Raw genomic sequence first — 18,006 nt, 5'->3', positions numbered from 1 at the left:
TTAAGGTTGTTTGTTGATTTTCCTATTCGAATATCACAACCCAAAATCACCCTATTACAGCTATTACGGAGGATTGCTGCAAATTGATGATGATGATGAGTTGCAGCGTGACAGATGATGATAATATGTTATGATCCTAATGATTATGATGTGAATGGTGATGATGGTTAATAGATGATGTTAGATGGTGATTTATGATTAAGATGATTCACAAAAGTAAAGATGAACACGATCATGATGTTGAGTGAGTTACAAGATGATACATGAAATGATAGTAATAAAATGAAGAAGAAGATGAAGGAAAAACAGAAAAAGGTCGGGTTATTAACATTAAATCTTGAGTTGATACAGAAAAACAGAAATGGACGGTTGGTTTGAATGAGTGTTAGGGTAGCGAGAGGTCCCGGGTTCGAACCCGGGCAGAGGCGTTTATTTATTTTGAAGGCTCGTTACTTAAGGTAGTATTTTTAGTATTAGTATTAGTATTATTATTAATATTATTATTAATATTATTATTATTATTATTATTACTATTATTATTATTATTATTATTATTATTATTATTATTATTATTATAGGTATTAACGTATAATATTTTATTTATTAGTATTATCATTATTATTAGTATTATAAGTATTTTCATTTTATTTACAACATCATTATTTTTGACATTATTATTATTTATTACTATTAGTATCATTAATATTATAAGAACTTTATTATTATTATCATCAATATTACTATAATATATATATATATATATATATATATATATATATATATATATATATATATATATATATATATATATATATATATATATATATATTTAACAAAACTATATCAATATTTTTATGATAAATATTAATTATTATGTAAAGTATATAAAATAAATATATTTAACATAAAAACCATTAAAACATCATTTATATCACTAATAATACATAAATGATTCGATTATAATTATATGTGTTAATATATGTACGAATAATATAGGTTCGTGAATCCGAGGCCAACCATACATTTGTTCATTGTCGTCATATGTATTTTTACTACAAAATACAGTATGGTGAGTTCATTTGCTCCCTTTTACTCTTTACATTTTTGGGACTGAGAATACATGCGCTGTTTTTACAACTGCTTTATTAAATGCTTTTGAAATATATTTTGAACTGCGAATACATGAAATGATTTTATAAATGTTTGACGAGATAGACACAAGCAAAATATTCCTCGAATGAATTATTATGCAGACGAAAGTTCTGCGGATTATTATTGAATTATGTGGACATGATAATTGCCACCATTGAATTACGTGGACATGATAATTTCCACCATTGAATTATGTGAACATTATAATTACCACCATTGAATTATGTGGACATGATAATTGTCACCATTGAATTATGTGGACATGATAATTGCCACCAATTGATGTGAATGTTATGTATCGAGAGAATGATTTTTATACACAGGTTATGTGTATTAGTTTTTGTGCACGAGATATGTGCACGGTTACTAAGATTTATGAAAAATGGATTTCGTATACGAGAAAGGTGTACTGTATTTAAAAGATATCGCATGTACATTACAGGTGGGTGTAGGATTCGGGCCCATTTGTACCATGCAGCATTTAAATCTTGTGGTCTATCAAAATGATGAATTTTATTGTTTTATGATAAACCTATGAACTCACCAACCTTTTGATTGACACTTGAAAGCATGTTTATTCTCAGGTATGAAAGAAATCTTCCGCTGTGCATTTGCTCATTTTTAGAGATATTACTTGGAGTCATTCATGACATATTTCAAAAGACGTTGCATTCGAGTCGTTGAGTTCATCAAGATTATTATTAAGTCAATTATAGTTGGATGTATTATGAAATGGTATGCATGCCGTCAACTTTCGAAGTAAAGAAAGTTTGTCTTTTAAAAACGAATGCAATGTTTGTAAAATGTATCATATAGAGGTCAAATACCTCGCAATAAAATCAACTATTGTGAATCGTTTATAATCGGTATGAACGGGTCCTTTCAGTTGGTATCAGAGCGGTGGTCTTAGCGAACCAGGTCTTGCATTAATGTGTCTAACTGATAGTTGTTAGGATGCATTAGTAAGTCTGGACTTCGACCCTAGCTGCATGTCAAAAGTTTTGCTTATTATTTCGTGTCGAAAATTACCTGCTTATCATTCTTAGTCTAAACACGTCTTACTGCATTTAGTGCATCGATAGTGTATAGACAAATTTCATATCTTAGCGTATCTGCTAATTTATATCTTAGCGTATCTGTTATTGTAAACTTTGCCTGACATATTCCGTAAATTCCTTCGCAATCTACGGGATCTTCTGTACTATATATAAGTACTCTATGTAATTAGAATATCATTCGATATCCGAAAATTATTTCATATCGAAAAATCCTTTATCTAACCACGCAAGATGAATTCTGCAACCAGATTCAAGTTCCTCAAATTTCGACAGCTATTCCGATATGGATTTCCACTCGAGCTCCGAAAGCAGTGTAACAGGGATGGATCAACCAATTCTGGATGAATTGGGGCCGAGTTCGTAGTCAACTTAATCAATGAAAACGAGAAGAAGGCAATCCTTTCCATCAATCAAATTGCACACTCGGCGAAGAAACTGAAGCACTTACCGGCGAACCAGTCCAAAACATCATTGTCAACCTCATTTCCCGGATAGCCCATAACAATTACGTAATACCTACTATTCTAAACCTTATTCATACACTCGTTCTAACCACCCATCATCCCGGAGTAATAGAAGAAGTCAACGAGCTTTGCGCTCGAGTAGTGGCTTTGGAAATTATGGTGCAAAAATTACCAGCTTCAGCAACATCACCGACATCAACAGTACCACCAGCATCGGCACTAGTGCCACCAATAACACAAGCCTTAACATCACACGCCTCAATATCACCATCTGTACTTCGAGTATGATCTTTGTTCTACATATCGTTCTACATCGATTATCTTCGTTCCATGTATCGTTCTACCTCATTTATCTTCGTTCGACACAGCGATTATGTAATCCCTAATGTTTTAGAGATTATGTACTCCAGTTCTAACCGTAAATCATATGAGTTTAATATCATATTAACTCATTAAATCCATGACTACATCTGAAGAAAATATATATGTAAGTATATTTTCATAAAGATTGTAATTAAAGATTCTTTTGTTCAAACTGTTAATAGTGAAAATATTTTAACGGGTAGGTAATACCCGAGAAATATTTAGATTTCACATTAACATGTTATACTGTACATTCTTCGAATCCGATTCAACAGTCATTGAACTATCCTACCTACATCCACATATATATTCGTTCATTGAAGAACCGCCATTTTCATTCAAATTCAATTTTATAATTTGGATTTTGACCAATCAGAATCCAAATCAAGATTTGACAAGTGGCATAATGAAGAAAATAATGAACAAAATAAAATTAATTAGTAACCAATTAATTTACTACGTAAAACTTTAAACATATACTAACCAAATCTTAGCTAACTGTTCCTATATGACTATTTCCTTATAACATACTAGTTTTGGTTGAACTATTGAACTATTGGACTACTATCATTGGACAATTAAAAAGTATTAAAAGAGTAGGAAATATTAATTACAACACTTTTTGACTTAAAAGATCGTAAATAAATTTCATCTTCTACAGTTAAATATTTCCTCAAGTTTGCCACTTGATTTCATCTTAAACCTCATTTGTATCTTGACGATTACAATCTCCTTTCAAATCCTTCGAAATTCTTGAAACATCTCGGATTGATAACCAATGATTCAGTTATGATAACTTTGAATGCTGATGAAGCAGCAAGACTGTAGATGGTCTTAATAGCCAAGAGTTTGATGATAAAGAATGGGGTGTTGAAAACGCTCAATAGAAAATTTGATACTGGGAAACGAATTATGTGAAACTATGAATGAGGTTGTGGACAAATCACCAGGACTAAACCTGTACTTAACGAATCCAGATGATTCAGTATCTGCCGAAACCTTTAAACGAATATCTTGCCCTACTTATTCTAAATTCTTGCGGAAAAAAAATTCCTTCATCATCTTCTGATCTTAGAATTTTAAGATATCATCGTATCTTTCGTTATAAATATTTTCTATATTTTTGAAGATACCTTCATAAATATCTTTGTCCGAAATTATCTATCTCCTCGTGCTATCTATGTTGCATCATAAACGAAACTGTTTTAGTTTCTATACTTCAGTAAAATGTGAGTTTAAATTATGAATGATTTATGGAGAAGTGTTGGGAATTGAAGCATGAGTTAGTATAATATAATGACGCCCGGCCAACATGATTATATTACAGTAAGTCGTGCTGAGTTTCTAATGAAACGTGATGATTCACAGACCATAACGTCATCATGTGCCATATTATACGACTCTTACATTCTACCTAATCTCCAAACATATTGAGAACATATCTTCCTAATAGTTCTATTTTTTCGTTAGAATTCTGGTAATTTAACCAATCAAGATTGTGCTAATACAATTTTTCTCTTAGAACATTAGTTATGTTCATTCGAAACTCCATACCTACGAATTCTGGACCATTATTCGCTTGACTTAAAGTCGGAAAGAGAAAACAAAAAGATGGAACTCCAAAATATACAAGAAATGAAGAGGGTGGATTTATAGTAAAATATCCGACAAATCAATCGAAACAGATCATCACATTTAACCAAAGAGGATTCTAATTTCCTTGATTACCGAAGAATCAAAACTTATTACAAAGATTTTCTCCAAATCTCTTGAACTTTGGAAATCGATCCTATCTACATCAAAAGATATGACGAATCTACATTTTACTCAATTCACTCTTTTGTTATAGCTTCACTCGTACGCTTTGAGTAATCGAATTATTTTATCAATATTACTAAAACTCTATTTATCAACTCATATTCCTCGTGAAAACATTCTTATTATTAGCCATGACCACCTCGATCAAATTTTGGGGTGAAATTTCTTTAACGGATAGGTACTGTGACGACCCGAAAATTTCCGACAAAATTTAAACTTGATCTTTATATGATTTTGACGCGATAAGCAAATGTCTGTTAAGTTGAGTCTCAAAAATTTTGAACTATTTCATATATTCAATTGACCTTCGACCATCCTCGACGATTCACGAACAATTGTGTGTAAATAAATATGTAAATATATATAAATATAATTATAAAAATAAGTGTATATATACTAATTTGCTTTAAAAATATATAACTTAATCAGTAGAATTAAAAACATAAAATAACATACAGAATAACTAAGTTGCTATTGAAATAAACATATATATATATATATATATATATATATATATATATATATATATATATATATATATATATATATGAAATATATACTTAATTAATGATTATATGTATATTATTATATATTAAAATACTCAATATATGTTATTTTATAATAAGTAATTAAAAAGTATTACATAAATAATAATATACAAGTTTTATAAATTTAATTTAATTACAAAGCAAAAATATAGTTGTTATAATTATTACTTACATTATTATTATGCCAATATTAGTATTATTATTATTACTATTATAATTATATGTAATAAAATTCTAATAACTTTAGGGTTACCAAAATAAAGATTTTTTTTTGAAATGATTAAAATTATATATTAGATATGATTTAAATAAATTATCAGTATTATTATTTTCAAAAATTATGATTTTATTTAATATCATTAATATTGATATCATTTTTATTAGTATTATTTGGATTACTAATATTATTATTATTATTAATTGTTTTATTATTATTGTTAGTATTTATATTAATTATAATACTAATAACTGTATTATTATTATTATTATTAATAATATGATCATATTTATTACTTGTTAATATTGATTATAATATATAAAATAAAAATGCAAGTATATATTTCCTATCTCTATCAAATCTTACTCCCCTGTCTGTGATACAGGTTGATTCCAATCAAAACAAAACACAATTTTTTAGATATCAAAGTTATAAAATGCACGAATCTGTTTCATGTAACTATCACACTGTATTTGATTTTTAAAATTCGCACAAATCACAATTCAATCAAAAGAATAATCCAAGAAATTGTTAGACATCTATATCATCTAAAGGGTACGAATCTGTTTAATATCATTATCATGCTTTATATAATTGTTGTTCCTATCTGCAAGAATGTACCAATCGATCTCTATACAATAAGAATTTGTTACCAGTCGAGATTGAATCATAGATACAACCAAATTCTGTTTAGGGTCATTATCTACTTTTCTTTTTATTGTTTGTTACTCCTGGCTCGAATACTTCTGTCAATCTTCTCAACCTTCTTTTATTTTGTTGGTAAATCTTTGGATTGATTCTTCTTGTCGATCTCGTATCACACTACAATACAATTGTCTTTCAAATCTTGTTACACGTCAATCTCAATTCAATAGAAACTGAATCCAGACTATAATATAAAACATAATGTGATCAATTATTATTTTTGGTATCACTCACAATATATACAGATAATTACATATATACAAAGAATAGAGAGGGAGAGAGAGTTATAGAGTTACATTCATCAGCACCTTCATCTCGTTGTTTGATCACCACGAACAACCATCACCTTACCACCGAAAAACATCATCATTATTATTTTCTTTCCTTGATTTCTATTTAATTCTTCTGTTTCTTTATATTCGCCACCTTAAACAACCATTTAAAACCACAATCAAACACATATTTTTTTTCTCTATTTCTTGAAAGAACTTAGCCTTGAACCACACCTGCGAATACCATCTACTACTACAAAATTCCCAGCTACTAACCTATTTCCTGTTTTCTGTTTGAGCCAGGCAAGAGCCATACACCTTCATTCATCTTCTTTTCTTTCTTTTCGTAGGTTACTACTACAGCCTAGTTACTGCTGCTACGTGTGTTCATCTTTATTGCTATTACAAGGAGAGAACAATTAATGATAGTGTCTATGTTAGAATAGAAAAGAAAAATAGAATGAATGATGTTGGTTAACGAATAAATAATTGAGTTATATCATTAGTATGATAATAAAGTTATGGTGGGATTTAAAAAGGACTAGCTGGTCGATTTTCTTTTTAACCATTACGTCCATCTGTTTCTTTCCTGTTCGTTGAAACAACACAACAATGACCCACTTGATTATTTTAGTAAGGTGCAGCTGGATTCCATGAGAAAAAGGTGGTAATGTTAATATAAAAGTATTGATAAAGATGTGGGGTTGTTGGTGTAGAACATGAAGACGTTTTTCTGCTTACTTTTGAATACCGAACCCATAAACTGGTCGCCTGCTATTGAACCATTGATGGCTAAGTGGGATTGTGATATAACTTGGGTCGAAGCCCATTGAATGTAAAATAAGTCCTAATCAGCCCAAGGTTTACACGGAGTATTATTTTTTTTTTCTGGCGACTTGCTACCACTACTTCTTATTCTTCTCGATTACCAATCACAACCGCCACTACACCATCTTGTACGTGCTCCTGCTGCTGTATAACTTATAGTCTCTCTTTCCTTTCGAACTATAACAATAAGATAAGAAGATATAAACGAAGAATGATGATGATAAACATTAATAACAATGATACCATATGATATAGGATCGTGATGACAGATGTAAGATAGTGATGATAATCGTGATCATTATAGATAAAGATGATGATCATGATTAACGACTACAGTTCTACTCGCTTTCCAAACCCAAACCAACACCACCATTCTTAAACCGAAACATAACCTAATACTTGACAAATTGTTGCTGCTATTCTTTATAATCTTAAGGTTGTTTGTTGATTTTCCTATTCGAATATCACAACCCAAAATCACCCTATTACAGCTATTACAGAGGATTGCTGCAAATTGATGATGATGATGAGTTGCGGCGTGACAGATGATGATAATATGTTATGATCCTAATGATTATGATGTGAATGGTGATGATGGTTAATAGATGATGTTAGATGGTGATTTATGATTAAGATGATTCACGAAAGTAAAGATGAACACGATCATGATGTTGAGTAAGTGACAAGATGATACATGAAATGATAGTAATAAAATGAAGATGAAGATGAAGAAAAAATAGAAAAAGGTCGGGTTATTAACATTAAATCATGAGTTGATACAGAAAAACAGAAATGGATGGTTGGTTTGAATGAGTGTCAGGGTAGCGAGAGGTCCCGGGTTCGAACCCGGGCAGAGGCGTTTATTTATTTTGAAGGCTCGTTACTTAAGGTAGTATTATTATTATTATTATTATTATTATTATTATTATTATTATTATTATTATTATTATAGGTATTAACATATAACATTTTATTTATTAGTATTATCATTATTATTAGTATTATAAGTATTTTCATTTTATTTACAACATCATTATTTTTGACATTATTATTATTTATTACTATTTGTATCATTAATATTATAAGAACTATATTATTATTATCATCAATATTACTATAAATATTATTATTATTATTACAATAAAAATTAGTTATAATATATATATACATATATATATATATATATATATATATATATATATATAAATATATATATATGTATGTATGTATGTATATTTAACAAAACTATATCAATATTTTTATGATAAATATTAATTATTATGTAAAGTATATAAAATAAATATATTTAACATAAAAACCATTAAAACATCATTTATATCAATAATAATACATAAATGATTTGATTATAATTATATGTGTTAATATATGTACGAATAATATAGGTTCGTGAATTTGAGGCCAACCATACATTTGTTCAATGTCGTCATATGTAATTTTACTGCAAAATACAGTATGGTGAGTTCATTTGCTCCCTTTTACTCCTTACATTTTTGGGACTGAGAATACATGCGCTGTTTTTACAACTGCTTTATTAAATGCTTTTGAAATATATTTTGAACTGCGAATACATGAAATGCTTTTATAACTATTTGACGAGATAGACACAAGCAAAACATTCCTCGAATGAATTATTATGCAGACGGAAGTTCTGCGGATTATTATTGAATTATGTGGACATGATAATTGCCACCATTGAATTATGTGGACATGATAATTGCCACCATTGAATTATGTGGACATGATAATTGCCACCATTGAATTATGTGGACATGATAATTGCCACCATTGAATTATGTGGACATGATAATTGCCACCAATTGATGTGAATGTTATGTATCGAGAAAATGATTTTTATACACAGGTTATGTGTATTAGTTTTTGTGCACGAGATATGTGTACAGTTACTAAGATTTATGAAAAATGGATTTCGTACACGAGAAAGGTGTACTGTATTTAAAAGATATCGCATGTACATTACAGGTGGGTGTAGGATTCGGGCTCATTTGTACCATGCAGCATTTAAATCTTGTGGTCTATCAAAATGATGAATTTTATTGTTTTATGATAAACCTATAAACTCACCAACCTTTTGGTTGACACTTGAAAGCATGTTTATTCTCAGGTATGAAAGAAATCTTCCGCTGTGCATTTGCTCATTTTTAGAGATATTATTTGGAGTCATTCATGACATATTTCAAAAGACGTTGCATTCGAGTCGTTGAGTTCATCAAGATTATTATTAAGTCAATTATAGTTAGATGTATTATGAAATGGTATGCATGCTGTGACGACCCAAAAATTTCCGACCAAATTTAAACTTAATCATTATATAATTCTGACTTGATAAGCAATGAATTTTAATAAATCTTGAACCTCCGAAAAGAGTTTTACACAAGCTTTTGGTCACCCTTTTATTCCGACGATTCACGAACGTCATAACTTGATTTAATTGTTTAATTGTTTAATTATTGTGTATATATATGGATTTTTATATATTTAACTTAAAAATATGATAATAATATCTCCTTAAGTATATTAACAAAGTATTATATATATATATATATATATATTTTCATATTACTAATTTAAAGAGTTTTCAAACAATATATATATTACTATTTAAACGACGTAATTAACTTATGTTAAAGTGTATTTACATATAATGTATTACGAGTGTAAATACATCCTTACAGGTATTGAATACACTTTATAATATACGAATACATATAAAGGATAGATATACTCGTATTTCTGTTCAATTTCCTCAAAGAAGTCTACTCGTATTCATACGGTATTTTTACCCGTATTATACACAGCTTCTAGAAGTATTTACTATTGGTATATACCAATAGAAATCTGCAATTATTTGTGTAATATGTCATCCATGACCTAATCAATTTAATATATCATGCATGACTTAATACAATTTAACTTATCTTAGATATTTCACTAAAAGCCAAAATTATAAGCTTATAAATAAGGACCATTTTAACTCATTTTTACTCCACATTTTCTTAAACTAAAAACACACACTTGAATGCTCTCAAATCATACATTAATCTCAGAAACTTTTCTCTTCATAATCAAAGTAAAATACTTCTCAAAATCCTTGTTCAATTCCTTGTATAGTTGCTATTTTATTATACTTATAAAACTTGTAAAAACTAGAACTTGTTTTGGTAAACACCAAGCTTGTTTGAAAAACTAATCTAATCTTTCTAAATTAACTCTAATAACACTTATTTATATGTATTATGATGTTATATTAAGTTAATATAAGAACTTATAACTTGTACATATGAAGAACACCTTGAAACTTAACATATATCCTTTAATCTCCATTCGGTAAAAAGCGGACTGTTTTGGGTTGGGAATTAAAAACCTATCTTAGACTTTGAGTTCGAGGCTAAGACTTTGGAAATATGTCAATATATGTAAGTAAGACTTCCAATATTTTTTTCATGATTTTAGACAAAGTGGAAGTATTTTATCAAAAATCATATATTGGGTGGATGCCGGGATTTTTCCAAATCTGTCCACCGACACAAAAAGAGGGTAAAGCTCTAAAAATTACTACTTGGGATGAAATTTTAGAATTGGTTTTGTAAAATTTATTTCTTAATGAATCCATAGCAATTTGATTCACTTTAAACGGAGTTGTAATGAATATTTGGCGAGCAAAACAAAATCTGCTAAAATTAACGTTGTATGGACGAAATTTATATTATAAAAACTATATTAACCATATCCTTGTTAACTTTTCCTATATCCTATATATATTTGGACATGTTATCAGCAGTATAACAAAATATTATAATCTTAGTTAATTCTGTGATTGTATATATGTATAATAATATTCTTGGTACGTCCTAACACAATAAGTATACAATACGTTTTGATAAATCCTAAGACAATACGTACACAATACATCTTAGTTAATTCTAAGACAATACATATACAATACGTCTCTGGGTTGATGCAAAGACAATACATATACAATACGTCGTGGGGTAATTCTAAGATTATATATATATATATATACCGATTATTGGACTGTTGGACTTTTCGGACTATCTTGGACTACTAACAAAGGACTACTAACAATGGAATACTAACATAAAATATTAAAAATTATTATATAAGTATTCTATGAACTTGCTTTATTTTATTCATATATCGTATTATTATCTGAATCGTTATTATTGTTATAGGTTCGTGAATCCAAGAACGACGGTCATATTTTTAATAAGTTGAAAACTTATTATTAATATACTTTTACTACTGTGAGTATATAGTCCCATTTTTAAACTCTACAAATATTTTGGGATGAGAATACATGCATTTTATATTTTACGCCATAGACACAAGTACTTAAAATATATTCTACGTTGAGTTGTACCACTTTGCATATCTTCCCTAATAGTTTGGTAACTAATATTTACATGTTGTAAGAACATGTATACGCGAATCCTATTGATAGATCTATCGGGTTTGACAACCCCAATTGGGCTAGTCGCTCTAGTATCGTAAACGGTTGCATAGTACTTCATTTTTACTACACTTGGTACAGTGTAGGGAGATTTCATAATAAAGGGAATATGCCACATTAATGGTTAAGTATGGTTACCGAAGCGCTCAACAACTTATAGAATACTTTTATACACTTGCGAGTGTACATATATTTATAACTATGAAATCTTGTGGTCTATATTTATATCGATGATAAACCTATATATCTCACCAACCTTTGTGTTGACTGTTTACGCATGTTTATTCTCAGGTCCTTAAGAAAGTATTCCGCTGTTGCATTATCTGAGCAAGCTGTACATGGAGTCTCATACTTTTATTTAAATAAAGTGTTGCATTCAATAAAACCTTTGTCATGTATTATATTCGACTGTTACGTCACGTGTGTAGTATTTGGAAATCGATGTATTTTGGGGATTATTTCTTAAATAATCGCTCACTTGTTTAAAACATGCATTATGTATAATAATGATGTGCTTTTTATGAAACGAATGCAATATTTTCTAAAATGTATCATATAGAGGTCAAATACCTCGCTATGAGACCAATGAGAACGTACTGCGTTTATAGTAATATGGATGGGTCGTTTCACATGCCGTCAACTTTCGATGTAAAGAAAGTTTGTCTTTTAAAAACGAATGCAATGTTTGTAAAATGTATAATATAGAGGTCAAATACCTCGCAATAAAATCAACTATTGTGAATCGTTTATAATCGGTATGAACGGGTCCTTTCAACACACACACACACACACTAACACTCTGGTTTATTTTTTGCAACTGATAACCATTTTTCAGCATTTTACATATTTTAATTAATTTAACTTTGCCTTATTTGCACTTTCTACCCTCCCCACCAAAACCATATTATGGGAGGTCCTTAAACTAACTTTGTATCTCTAGTCCCTTTTCAACTTAACTAACAAACCTTAAATATTATCCATTTATTTTTATACAAAATAATACCAACAATAAATATCAATTTTAAATTCCATAAAATATTACCTTAATTAATTGGGATGTTACAACTCTCCCCCTGTTGGATTGTTCGTGTCCTCATGAACCAATCATGGTGCAACGATGGATAATACTTCATAAGCCATTCTTCGGGTTCCCACGTACATTCGGAACCCTTTCTAAATTGCCATAACACTTTGCTTAATCTTTTGATCCAAAATCTTTATTGGCTTTTCCGCATATCTTAACTTATCGTCAACCTCAATCTCATTTAGTGGAACATACGTTGATTCATCCGTCAAACACTTTCTTAATTGTGACACGTGAAACGTGTCATGTATGTTACTCAATTCATCGGGCAAGGCCAAACGGTAAGCTACCTTCCCGACTCTCGTAACTATCTCAAATGGTCCCACAAATCTTGGACCTAATTTTCCCCTTTTTCGAAAACGAATTATACCCTTCCACGGGGAAACCTTAAGCATTACTTTATCACCAACTTGAAATTATATTGGCTTCCTTCTTTTATCCACATATGACTTTTGTCGATCTTGTGCCGCTTTCATTCTTTCACGAATTTGATCTATCATTTCGGTAGTTTGTTGCACTACTTCCGTGCTTCCTAATTCCCTTTGACCCACTTCACCCCAACATATTGGGGTTCTACACTTTCTCCCATACAACATCTCATAAGGTGCCATTTTGATGGTACAATGATAACTATTGTTGTACGAAAATTCAACTAAAGGTAGGTGAGTATCCCAACTACCATCAAAATCGATGATACACGCCCTCAACATATCCTCAAGAGTTTGGATAGTTCGCTCACTTTGACCATCCGTTTGTGGGTGAAATGCGGTGCTTATATGCAACTTGGTGCCCATCTCTTCTTGAAACTTCCTCCAATATCGTGAGGTAAATCAGATGTCACGGTCCGAAACAATGGAAACCGGCACTCCATGCCTTGCAACAACCTCCTTCATATATAATTTAGACATTGCTTCCGACGATGAAGCTTCTCTTATTGCCAAAAATAATGCACTCTTAGTTAATCTATCAACAATAACCCAAATGGCGTCGTGTTTTCGAGGGGTTTTAGGCAACTTAGTCACTAAATCCATCGTGATATGCTCCCATTTCCATACCGGTATCTCTAGTGGTTGAAGTTTACCATACGGCATTTGATGATCGACTTTCACTTGGAGGCAAGTCAGACACTTACGAACATACTTTACTATATCTCTCTTCATTCCTGGCCGCCAATAGTCTTTTCTTAGGTCCCTATACATTTTCGTAGCACCGGGGTGAATCGAACACTTAGATTTGTGAGCTAAGTCGAGGAGCTCACTTCTAGCACCGCTTTGTAAAGGTACCCAAATTCTTCCATATCTAAGCCTTAGACCACGGGAATCTACTATAAAATCATTAACTTGCCCTTTGATTCTTTCTTTCCTCACGTTTTTGGGGGTTAATGCTTCATCTTGCGCCACTCAGATACTATCGAATATTTGGGGTGATATTACCATGACTAAACTCGTTACCTTAATCGGTTGGTGGCTCGACTTCCTACTAAGAGCATCCGCCACCACATTCGCCTTCCCGGGGTGGTACAAAATTTCACAATCGTAATCTTTCACCAAGTCGAGCCCTCTCCTTTGCCTATCATTTAAATCTCTTTGATCGAACAAGTAATTTAAGTTTTTATGATCGGTATAGATAGAGAACTTTACACCATAAAGATAATGACGCCATATTTTCAAGGCAAAAACCACAGCCGTTAATTCTAGATCATGAGTGGGATAACGTTTTTCATGTATTTTCAATTGTCGAGAAGCATAAGCTATGACTTTCCCGTTTTGCATTAGCACGCATGCCAAACCTTTCTTAGAAGCATCACAATAAACTGTCATATTTTCATTCCCTTCCGGTAAGACTAGTATAGGGGCTTGAACAAGTTTCTCTTTAAGGAGTTGAAATGCTCGTTCTTGCTTTTCTTCCCATTTCCATTGCACATTCTTGCGGGTTAACTTTGTGAGTGGGGTGGCTATTCTAGAAAAATCTTGTATGAACCGTCGATAATACCCCGCTAAGCCTAGAAAACTTCTAACTTCGGTGGGATTCATAGGTGGTTCCCATCTCATTATCGCTTCAATAGTTCAATCTTTGTCGGATCAACACAAATACCCTTCTTATTAATGACATGTCCTAAAAATTGAACTTCACGAAGCCAAAACTCACACTTAGAGAACTTAGCGAACAACTTTTCTCTCCTTAAAGTTTCTAACACTTGTCGTAAATTTTAACACCCGTTAAAATCCATTAACGGCGATGTTAACTCTGGTCCCAGTGCTTGGCTTGACTTCTACGTAACAGCAAAGTTCTACAGCGGAAGCAAAATACCTGAGAATAAACATGCTAAAAAGTGTCAACCAAAAGGTTGGTGAGTTCATAGGTTTATCATAAACAATGATTTTGATAATAATAATAATAGATCACAAGATTTTAATTTCCATAAATATCCTTACACCGCAGTGTAATAAAAAGATTCTACAACCATGGGCACCTGGTAACAAGCCTTATCGATAATAATATAATAATGAATACCCCTTATGTCTATAGAACACCGAATCAAGTGCGATAAATACCCTCGAAGTACTAAACATCCGTTGACTGCTAGCGCGACTAGCCCGAATGGGGTTGTCAAACCCGATAGATCTATCAATAGGATTCGCGCCTATGGTACAGAGACCAATAGATTACGTTACCAAGCTAGGGGAATATTTGTGATTCTAACCCACGTAGAATTTAGTTTAGTACTTGTATCTATTTTGTAAAACAGATATAAAACATTGCATGTATTCTCAGCCCAAAAATATATATAAAAAGGGAGCTATGAAAACTCACGATACGATATTTCGTATTAAATATGTGTATGATGGCACTGAACAAGTGCAAAGTTGTCCTCGGATTCACGAACCTATATCAAGTATATATATTAACACATATACTCGTAATCGAATAAGTTTATATATATATTTCAGTTGCTATATATTTCTATATATATACTTTTCTATATATATATATATATATTCTATATATAAGTATTAATTTGATAAAATAATATTAATAATGATAATGAATAAAGAGTTATATTATTTTGTAATAATAATAATAATAATATTCATAATGATAATGATACTAGTAATAAAAATGTTAGTAATAATAATGATATAGTTTTAATAATAATAAAAATGATAATTTTTGTAAAAATAATAATAATACAGTTTTAATAATAATAAAATGTTATATGTTAATAATAATAATAATAATAATAATAATAATAATAATAATAATAATAATAATAATAATACTAAATGATACTAATACTTAGTAATAATAATACTAACAATAATAATATAATATTAATACTTAATAATAACAATAATAATAACAATAATAATAATAATTATAATAATAATAATAATAATAATAATAATAATAATAATAATAATAATAATAATAATAATAATTATAATTATAATTATAATTATAATTATAATTATGAGAAAGGAAACTACCATATATAGCTTTTTCAAAAAAAATATCCAAGACGGGACTCGAACCCGAGACCTCTAGCTCCCCTGTAACACCCTCAAACCATCCCACCATCCTTACTTTTCTGATTAAAACCCCAGACTATATTTATTTAACCATATATTCTGTGTCCTTATACCTTCTTCTTCTTCACTTATTCAATCCATTCCAAAATCATTTCTAATCTCAATAATTGTTACAGAATCGAATTTAGGACTTAATATCCAACACATATCCAATTATTTGAGATTAATTAATAAAAAAAATAATAAAAAATTTAAGAGTGTTGCTACTTTTCGCTACACTTTAAGAAAGAAAAAAATGATTTTTGAATTTGATCACGTGATGGACTTTGATTATAACATGAAATAGTTTGTAAATCATTCATAGAAACTATTGAAATCATCAATTTGACTTAAAACATAAAAACGAATTCGAATTCCTCTATGAACACTTCGTTTGACTTTTTGAATTTTAAAGTTTGACTCAAGAATTCGAACTCGATACAATGAATTGGAATTTGAAAATTTTCAGATAGTTTAAGTAGACGATTCCTAACAACACTGCAATTATAGATTTTGTAATGGATTTCAAAATCGAGCTTTTAAATATGGAGTTCAAGAACAGGGTATCGAGAGAAAAAAATAAATAAATAAAATGATTCTGTGTTGATTAATGAATTGCTGTAGTGGATATGAATGTGAGAATAACAGATGCAATTCGTTTGTTTTATAACAAAAAGTGATCAACATGAATACAAATTCATAACCAGTATGAATAAATAAAATATATATCAGAGATAAAAAAATAAAAAAAATGGATCACGATGATAAATAAAAAAATAAGCTGATCATGATATAAAAAAATAAACAGATCAGTACATTGTTTTTGACTTTTATTTTTTTATTTGATATTATTAATATATATTAATAAATATATTAATAACTAATTAATAAATATATTAATAATAATAATTTGATAATATTATTAATAATAATAAAAGTAATAATAATGATAATAATAATATTATTAATGATAAATGATGATAATATTAATATGACAATATTAATAATAAAAATGATAATTTTAATTATAATTAATAGTAATGATAATAATCATTATAAAGTGTTAATAATAGTAATAATATTATAAATAATAAGTTGTATTAATAATAATAATGATATTTATAATAATCTTATCACTTTTAGTAAAAGTGATAATACTAATAATATTAAATGTTATTAATAATTATTACTAATAATAATGTTAGTAATAGTTGTAATAATAATACTTCATGATGATGAGTGATATATTAAAAATGATATTAATAATAATATTAATATAACGAATTGATACTAATGCATAATTATTTACGAAGGATTGTTCGTGAATCGTCGGAATTATATAACAGTTAGGTTTGAATTTAGTCGCAAATTTCCGGGTTGTTACAGTATCCCCCTGTTAATAGAAATTTCGTCCTAAA

This window comes from Rutidosis leptorrhynchoides, chromosome 4, assembly GCF_046630445.1.
Source record: "Rutidosis leptorrhynchoides isolate AG116_Rl617_1_P2 chromosome 4, CSIRO_AGI_Rlap_v1, whole genome shotgun sequence".
Classification (NCBI taxonomy): domain Eukaryota; kingdom Viridiplantae; phylum Streptophyta; class Magnoliopsida; order Asterales; family Asteraceae; genus Rutidosis; species Rutidosis leptorrhynchoides.
The sequence above is the reverse complement of the archived record's forward strand: the minus strand, read 5'-3'. Positions refer to the sequence as shown.